The 8,659-nt window shown below is 41.1% G+C and overlaps 1 protein-coding gene across 10 annotated transcripts in view; it reads right to left on the bottom strand.

The window, feature by feature from the left end:
* FOXP2 (forkhead box P2) overlaps nt 1–8,659 on the bottom strand; it is a 1,221,669-nt gene that overhangs the window by 419,937 nt on the left and 793,073 nt on the right. The gene's annotated exons all lie outside the window — the stretch shown is intronic.

Below are 8,659 nucleotides of genomic sequence, written 5' to 3'. Positions count from 1 at the left end.
CTAGCTAAAAAACAATATAACGACCCCTTACTAAAACCCTTAAAACCCTCATGCCATCTCTCGGGGTCCCAGGACCCGTCTTTAAGGAAGATCTTTGCCAAGCCAGCAGGCCATTCCAAGGAAAGGGGGGCATCCCTCAGAGCAACCAAGTCCGCTCTTCCGTATGTTCGTACTACCATCCCTGAACCTCAACGCACGGGGATTGTCAATGAAGAGTGGAATATATCAAACTGGTCCAGCCCAGGAAACAGGAACCACCATTCCAGGGTGACCTCTCACGACACTCCTGAATGATAGGGGGTGTTAATCCTCGTCATCCTCTCACCACAGCGGGTTCCTGAGTCCAAATGGGGTCACCCGAAGTGGGAACCTTCAGTCATTGTTGCCCTCTCACGACAACATGACCCGGTTCCGATAGTAAAACAAAGTCCACAGCCACCCTCTCATGGCGGCGGCGGGCTTCTCCTCCAGAGCTGACCAGTCCAGGGCTGCAGTAGAAAAGTCCGGGCATATAGATGGTTCATTCCAAGCCATGTGGGTGTGCGGGTATGGTGGAGATATATCCCAGGACAGAGATACTGGGGATAACAAATCCAGATCCAGGCAAACCTTCAGTCGCCCAAGTCCACCATCACACCATGACCAGCACAGCCGGTACAGGTCCTCTGATATGTCAACAGGGTGATGACAATGGGGGGAGAGGGGGGAGTAAGCCAGCAAGCCCAAAACCACAAGGTCCAGGCGCTGGCTCCACCCCCTCCCCAATCGGTCCAACAAGCCAAGATCTCAACCTTCGGTGCCGATTATGGTAAGAAAAAAAAGGGGGGAGGGGAGGGCAGCTGTAAAACAATCAAGCAAGGCCCCCAACGTGTAGGAAGTCCAGGCGCTCCCAATTCGAGTCAGCCAGGCAACTCTCACCCGCCTAGCCGCTCCAGTGGGAGAGCCACGGTTAACACATCGCAGGCGGGGCTCCTGCCCATCTACCCACTCGCCAGATCCAGCAACGAAGTCCAAACTCTCCAGGCCGCCCAACCTCACCAGCCTGGGTCCGAACTCCATGGGGAAGCCGCTGCCTCACCGCCGACGCTTCCTCCGCTGTCACCCCATCGCATTCGCCGGCAAGCCCCCTCCGCTCAGGACTGTCTTTGCTGGCAAGCCGGCAAGCCTCCTTCTGCTCGCCGGGAGGTCTCCCCTGCACGCCCAAGCACCCAGCTGGCCCACAGCGAAAAAAACCGCAGTGATACTCCAACCGCCGCTCGGGTGATCTCAGCACTGAGCAGGCTCTAGCGGACCCGCCCTGCAGCCTCTGAAGGTCTGACCAAGGCCCCCGGACTCTCCAGATCTTCCTAAGCAACCCATACTGGGGTCGAAGTCAGAAGACCCCAGGAAACGGACATCCGGTTTCCTTGTTTTCGGCGACGGCGGTGCCTTTTGAAGCTCCGCCAGCCCCGCCGCCTGTAGAGCCGCTTCGCGACCCAGAAGCGGCTCGAAAACTTCAAAATCCTCAGGATTGCTGAAGCAGAGATCGCAGGGCACAGGTCGAGCCCCTGTAACCCCCCAGGGAATTGTTTCTGGGGAGAGAACAGGCGCGGCTCCCTCCCAACCTGCTGAAACTCCGGGCGGCGTGGGACGATTCTGCCTTTGAAGAACAAGCCGGCTGCAGGAAACTTAAAGCGAAAGGAACCAGCCTTAATAAACAGCGAAACTACCTGAACCCTGAAACTTGGAAACGCAAGTATTAGCGCTTTGTTGACTTTTTAACCTGAGAAAAATGCGAATGAGTGAAAGTGCTTTGAAAAAACATGGCGCTCAGCCTTAGAGTTAACGAGCCAGCGAGTGTGGATTGGTGAAGTTATCTTGCTTTGTTACAAAGTTTCCAAGTTGCTACAAAGTTGCCTCGTTTGTAATAAGAGAAATAAGTGAAAAATTTCTCCCTTTTCAATACTTGACTTTGCTTTACTTCAGTTTTTATTTGATTAAATCTGGGGGACTTTTTTAGAAGTCTCTGTGGAGGAGGGAAAGGAAAAGGAACTTCCCTCTTCAGAAAAACTAGCCTACGTGGCAGGATGGCTTCAAAGAAGCAGGAAGGGAAGGCAACAGGGGGGGGATCCCCCACACACAAACATGAAACGCAGATTCCCCCTGCCCAACAGCTACAGACTCAGAAAAAAGAATTTGATGTGGGAGATTTAAAAGAATTTATTTCTAAAATTCTGGATGATAAATTTCAAAAATCCCAACAGGAAATAGATGACAAAATTCAAAAGTTGAAATTATGCAGGAAATTAATGAAGTTAAAGACATGGTGAAACAGAATCAAAATAAGGTGACCAAAAAAATATCAGAAGTTGCGTCTGGCCTGGCAGAATTTATTATCAAAGTTGATTCTAAAGTGGAAGAATTTAAATCAGAAGTTAATGTCAAGATGAAAGATAATGACTATAAAATTTCTGATGTTGATGATAAAATGCAGAAAGTCGAGAACGAAATTGTTATGATGCAATTCAGGGCAATGGAATTCGCTATACGGCTTCGAGGAATTCGAGAAGATGACAGACAGGATTTGAGACAGGTCTGCTCTGAGGCTTTGGCTGTGATTTTAAAAATTAATCCTGATGTGGTTTTTTACAAAATAGATAAAATTTACAGAGTGAATTCTTGGGTGGCCAGACAAAGACAACTGCCTAGAGATGTGGTCATATATTTTACAGATAGAGCAATAAGGAATGACATCCTGCAAAAATCCTTTCATACTTCTGTACAAGTGGGAGGCTCACAAATTGGAGTCTATAAAGAGCTACCACCTAAAATGTTGAAAACCAGAAAGGACTTTGGCTTTCTTGTTAAAGAATTGCAAAACCAACAGATACCATTTCGGTGGGATGCCCCAACTGGTATAATTTTGAGATACAAGGGAGAAAGACATCGCTTGAACACTGTGGAGAAAGCGGAGCATTTTTACACTATTTTTAAAGAAAGAACACCATCTCCGTGCACATCCACAGTTCTGGAGATTAAGGAGAGTGATAAGAAGCAACTTCAACAAGAACCTCAAGAACAGTCTAAGCAGGAACCAGAGGAAACGCAGGGCGCTGAAGGAGGTTTTCTGGATGAGCCTTTGCTGGAATCTTCTCCAATCTTGGACCCGGTGCAGACGGTTGAATTTAAGGATCAGCGTATAACCCGAGCTAAGTCTAAGCAATTTAAAGAAAAGCAACAACAGCGACAAGATAAAAAGGAAGCTAAGAGTACTACACAAGAGACTGGAGCCATGGGGGGAGCGAGACCGAAGATTTTGGAAGACATTCGGTTATTCTGCTCTTTGCTCCAGGAAGATAAAGATGATGATTAAGTGTTTATCTTGGAATGTGAATGGGTTGAATTCAGTACAGAAAAGGAAGAAATTATTTGCATATTTGAAACAATTTAATAATGATATAATTTGTCTACAAGAAACGCATATTACAGTTCAAGATCAAAAATATTTGATAAACTCCAAACTAGGAACGCATTTTATATCTTCAACTTTGCAAAAAAAGAATGGTGTGGTTATTTATGTAAATAAAAAATTTTCGGCTAAAGTTATAGAAGCAGATGAAGATGGTAGGTTTGTAGCAATTGAATTATTTACAACAAACGGCCAAATTCTTTTGATTGGAATTTATGCTCCCAATCAACAACAGGATCACTTCTACAAAATGCTACATACTAAAATACTGCAATGGGATTATAGATCTATTTTAATCATGGGAGACTGGAATGGAGTAATTGACTCCAAATTAGATAAAAAGAGTTTGGCGAAGTCTAGGATTAGGCTACCACAGACCTTTTTTGATATGAAAGAAGATTTGGAATTAAAAGATATTTGGAGAATACACAACCCAAAAGAATTGGACTATACTTTTTTTTCAGATAGACATAGATCCTTCTCTAGGATCGATTTCATTTTGTTGTCAGATGATTTACTCGTTAAGACAAAAAGAACAAAGATTTTTCCAAGAACTTTGACTGACCATAGCCCAGTATGGATAGAAATTGAGATAGACAAGACTGAGAGACGCTCTTGGAGATTAAATTGTACTATTGTAACGCTCTCTACATGGGGCTCCCCTTGGGGTGCACCCGGAGGCTCCAACTGGTGCAGAATGCGGCTGCGCGGGGGATTATGGGAGCGACGGGGCGCTCCCATGTGACTCCTCTCCTGCGCGAGCTGCATTGGCTTCCGGTGGACTTCCGGGTGCGCTTCAAGGTGTTGGTGATTACCTTTAAAGCGCTCCATGGCTTAGGGCCAGGGTACTTACGGGACCGCCTTCTGCCACCAATAGCCTCCCACCGGCCGGTTCGCTCCCACAGAGAGGGCCTCCTCAGGGTGCCGTCGGCCAGACAATGCCGGCTGACGACCCCCAGGAGGAGAGCCTTCTCTGTGGTGGCACCTACCCTATGGAACAATCTACCCCCAGAGATACGAGTGATCTCCGACCTCCGGATTTTTCGTCGGGCCCTAAAAACTCATTTTTTTCAACTAGCCGGTCTGTCCTGATTTTAGGGTTAGTTTTAAAATTTTTAAAATTTTTAAAATTTTAATATTTATTTTAATTGACAAGTTTTAAATTATGAGCCAAATTTATAAATTATCTTAATTCTATTTTAATTGTGATGTTTGTATAGATGTTTTTTATCTGGCTGTTCACCGCCCTGAGTCCGAAAGGAGAAGGGCGGTATAGAAATGCGAATAAATAAATAAATAAATAAAATAAATAAATAAATGAGAACTTGTTCAGATATGAAAAAAATATAATAGAACTTAAAAAGCACCTGAAAGAATTTTTTCAACTAAATTTGAATAAAGGCACCCCAATAGAAATTGTGTGGGATGCAAGCAAAGCTTATATGAGAGGGGTGCTTATCTATATGAACTCTAAACATAGACTGATTCGACAAAAGAAAAGATCTGAATTGGAAGCAGAAATAAAGAATAAAGAACAGTTACTTATTAAAAATCCAACAGATGAAAGAATGCATGGTGCTATAAAACTTTTGAAAGACCAATTTCAAATGCTTATGGCGGAACAAGTTGCAACAAACTTACAATATGCGAAGCATAATACATTTTGTAACGCTAATAAACCGGGCAGATGGTTAGCCTATACACTGAGGAAAAAACAGAGTATACGGACTATTGATAGTATTGATACTGGAGGGAAAGAAATTTTTCAACAAAAATTAATTAAAGAAGCTTTTGTGGATTATTATACTAAATTATATGCTAAAGAGGATGTGCAGAATGGACTTATAGAAAAATACCTAGATGATAAAAAAGTTATAAAAATTACTGATCAACAAAAGGAAAGAATGAATTATCCTATAACAGAGGAGGAGATAATAGTAGCAATTAAACAATTAAAAACAGCTAAAGCTCCTGGTACGGATGGCTTGACTGCAGTCTATTATAAAACTTTGCAAGCCGAAATGGTGGAACAACTTAGAGATTTATTTTGCAATATCCAACAAGGGGGTAAAATACCCCCATCATGGACAACAGCTTACATATCTTTGATACCAAAAGAGCAAGCCGGTCCTAAAAAACCGGAGAATTACAGACCAATATCTCTTCTGAATTCTGATTATAAAATTTATGCAAAAGTATTAGCCAACAGGTTGATGCCAGTAATTCAAAAGGTGATTCATGACGATCAAGCGGGATTTATCGAGGGTAGATACATGAAGGACAATGTAAGGCAAGTAATAGATCTATTGGAATATCTTGAGAAGAATAAACAGATCCCTGCAGTGCTGGTTTTCTTGGATGCAGAGAAGGCCTTTGATAGAGTGGATTGGAATTTTCTACTAAAGACTTTTAAAAAGATGAATTTTGGGGATCAATTTGTACAGGCGATTTCAGCAATTTATCAAGAGCAAAAGGCACAGATTATTATTAATGGAAGCTTGACAACAAAGTTTAAAATTGAAAAAGGAACAAGACAGAGATGTCCGCTGTCCTCACTTTTATTTATCTTAACACTAGAAGTCTTGTTAAATACAATACGGGACTCTAATATCTTGAAAGGTATAACGGTAAGGCAAGACGATTACAGAATAAAGGCATTTGCAGACGATCTAGTTGTTACCCTAACACAGCCAATGGAATCAATAATCCTGATGAAGGACATTATACAAGACTATGGTAAAGTCTCAGGTTTTAGACTGAATCATAAAAAGACTAAGATGATAGTTAAAAATATGACACAAGATCGCAAACACAAGCTTGAAAGGAGGGCAGGTTTTGAGGTTGTACCAAGGGTAAAATATCTAGGAGTCCAGGTTGCAGAATCAAATATGAAATTGTTTCAAAATAATTATGAGGTGTTGTGGCGAGAGGTGCAGAAAGATTTAGAGACTTGGAAAAAACTGCAACTGTCTCTACTTGGAAGAATAGCAGCAGTTAAGATGAACATTTTGCCAAGATTTCTTTTTCTGTTTCAAATGATTCCGGTGCTTAAAAGTGATAAACAAGTGAAAGTGTGGCAAGCTGGAGTGAATAAGTTTGTCTGGAACGAGAAAAAGCCGAGAGTGAAATTGAAAATTATGCAAGATGTTCCAGAAAGGGGAGGTCTTAAATTACCAAACCTACAGTTATATTATGATGCAACAGCTTTGACTTTAACAAGTGATTGGTTTGGAAGGAAAAAGACTGGAATATTGAACGTAGAAAGTTTTGATCTTGAATTTGGATGGCATGCCTACTTATTTTATGATGATAAAGTCGATAAAGTATTTAAAAGCCATATACTTAGAGACTCTTTGATGAGAGTTTGGAAGAAGCACCGACTCAAATGGGATTATAAAATACCGCTATTTTTTTTATTTTTTTTTAAATTTGATTTATATGCCGCCCTTCTCCGAAGACTCAGGGCGGCTTACAATGTGCTCAGCAATCCAGCTATGGCTGGATCTTGGTCATACTTTGTGGAATACAAATATAATGTCACTCGGGGGGGTTTCATATAAAGAGGTTCTTTTTACAGATGCGGGCAGATGGCAGCTTAAGACACTACAGACACTGTTGGCTGAAGGGATTAATTTAACCTGGTTACAATATAATCAATTGCAATTGAGATGGAAAGAGGATCAAAAAACTGGTATTATGTTGCATGAGGAAGAATTGGTTAGACACATAAAAGAGAAAGGTCCAATGCATATTAAAAGGCTTTATAATGTTTTGTTAGAAAGGGATTCAGAAACCGAATTAGTTAAAGATTGTATGATTAAGTGGGCTCAAAATTTTGAAGAACCAGTGATGTTGGAAACATGGGAAAAAATTTGGGTTCAGAACGTTAAATTTACACAGTCACAGAATTTGAGGGAAAATTTCTACAAAATGTTTTATAGATGGCACTTAGACCCCAAAAAGTTATCATGTATGTACCTTAATGTTCAGCCAAAATGTTGGAGATGTGAATGCTTGGATGCTACATATTATCATGTTTGGTGGACTTGTAGGAAAGTTAAGGCTTTTTGGATAAAAATTTGGTGGGTCATGCAGAATGTTTTGAAGAAAAAAATTCAATTCTCTCCACAACTGTTCTTACTGGGTATAGTTAAGGGTTTCACATTGGGTGAAACAAAATTGATATTGTATATGATAACAGCAGCAAGATTGTTGATAGGTAAATATTGGAAAAACGAAGCTTTGCCCACTATTGAGGAATGGACTTTGAAGATGGCCAGTTTTGCAGAGATGGCGAAGATTTCAGCATACTTAAAAGATTGTTCACAAGAGACTTATGAATGGGAATGGAAAAAGTGGATAGAATATGTTCAGAACAAATATCAAACTAGGAAGTATCAAATAGCTTTTATTTGAAAATAATGTATTACAAATATTTTAATGTAATGAAGATAAAAAGAAAAATTATAAGGGGGAGGGAGGGGTTCAAGTTTTATACAAGTTTTATACTAAGGGTTTTTTTTTACCTGATATGAGTATATTGTGTGGAAGTCTGGGGGGAGGGGAGGGTTAGGGAGGGTTAGGGAGGTTGGGATGTTTGGGGTGGGTGGTGGGGGGGGAAAATGGGGTGAAAATGTAACTGTAAAACTTTTGAAATAAAAAAAAAGAAGACCCCAGGAAACCACCATCTTCGCCAGGACGCTCCCCCAGCCTTCGCAGAGCTTAGCAAGGTGCGGCAGCCATCTTGAGTTGGTCTCCTCTGGGTCCCGTCAGCTAAACAATGCAGGCTGGTGGGCCTCCGGGGGAGGGCCTTCTCTGTGGCTGCCCCAGCTCTTTGGAACCAGTTACCTCCTGAGGTCTGGACCATCCCCATTCTATTGGCCTTCCGAAAAGTGGTGAAGACCTGGCTTTTCTGGCAGCCCTGGGGCCGTTGAGCTCGTTCTTGTGATCTGGCGAGATCCGGCCATGAATGGCGTGAATTAGTTTTTAATGTTTTTAATGTTTTTAATTTTTAAATGTTTTTTATAATGATTTTTTAAATGTATTGTGAGCCGCCCTGAGTTTTCGGAGAGGGGCAGCATATAAATTGAATTAATTAAATTAAATTAAATTAAATTAAATAATTAAATTAAATTAAATTAAATTAAATTAAATTAAATTAAATTATTTAATAATTTAATTTAATTTAATAATTTAATTTAATTTAATTAT

Source organism: Pantherophis guttatus, chromosome 7, assembly GCF_059756535.1.
Source record: "Pantherophis guttatus breed Tessera chromosome 7, ASM5975653v1, whole genome shotgun sequence".
In the NCBI taxonomy this organism is placed as follows: Eukaryota; Metazoa; Chordata; class Lepidosauria; order Squamata; family Colubridae; genus Pantherophis; species Pantherophis guttatus.
This window is presented reverse-complemented; position numbering and strand designations above follow the sequence as displayed.